A 505-nucleotide genomic window follows, 5' to 3' on the forward strand; every position below is an offset into this window, starting at 1 on the left:
GATTGGACCGGACATGTATTTAAACCGATTAACAATGGTCAAATCACTTCGCGTCTCAGATTGCATTAAACCCGCCACGGGCCGCCCCGCCGAACCATCATAGGAGCTGCCTCCACTACAACCCCAAAAATGCTAAAAGTGGGTTCAAACACGGGACTGCATGAATGCACAACCTTCTTTTGTCACTGTGCCGAACTTGTTCCTTTTTAATGTAGATGACAAAAAATATATATATAACAAAACGTGAATGATTTTTTATTTTTTTTATTCTTTTAAACTATGGATTCACATGAATACTAAATAAGTTGTCACATAGTATATAAATATATTAATATATTTTGTATTAACTTTTATTTTTTCTTGTTCATTTAAATTAAAAAAATATTTTGTATTAGTGATTAATTTATTATCTTTTTTGCAATATAAATTATATCTAAGAATTAATATTTAATTATTATTAATATATTTTTAAAAATATGCATTTAACTTTTAATTTTAATTTTAA

The sequence above is a fragment of the Arachis ipaensis genome, chromosome B06 (assembly GCF_000816755.2).
Source record: "Arachis ipaensis cultivar K30076 chromosome B06, Araip1.1, whole genome shotgun sequence".
Taxonomy (NCBI): domain Eukaryota; kingdom Viridiplantae; phylum Streptophyta; class Magnoliopsida; order Fabales; family Fabaceae; genus Arachis; species Arachis ipaensis.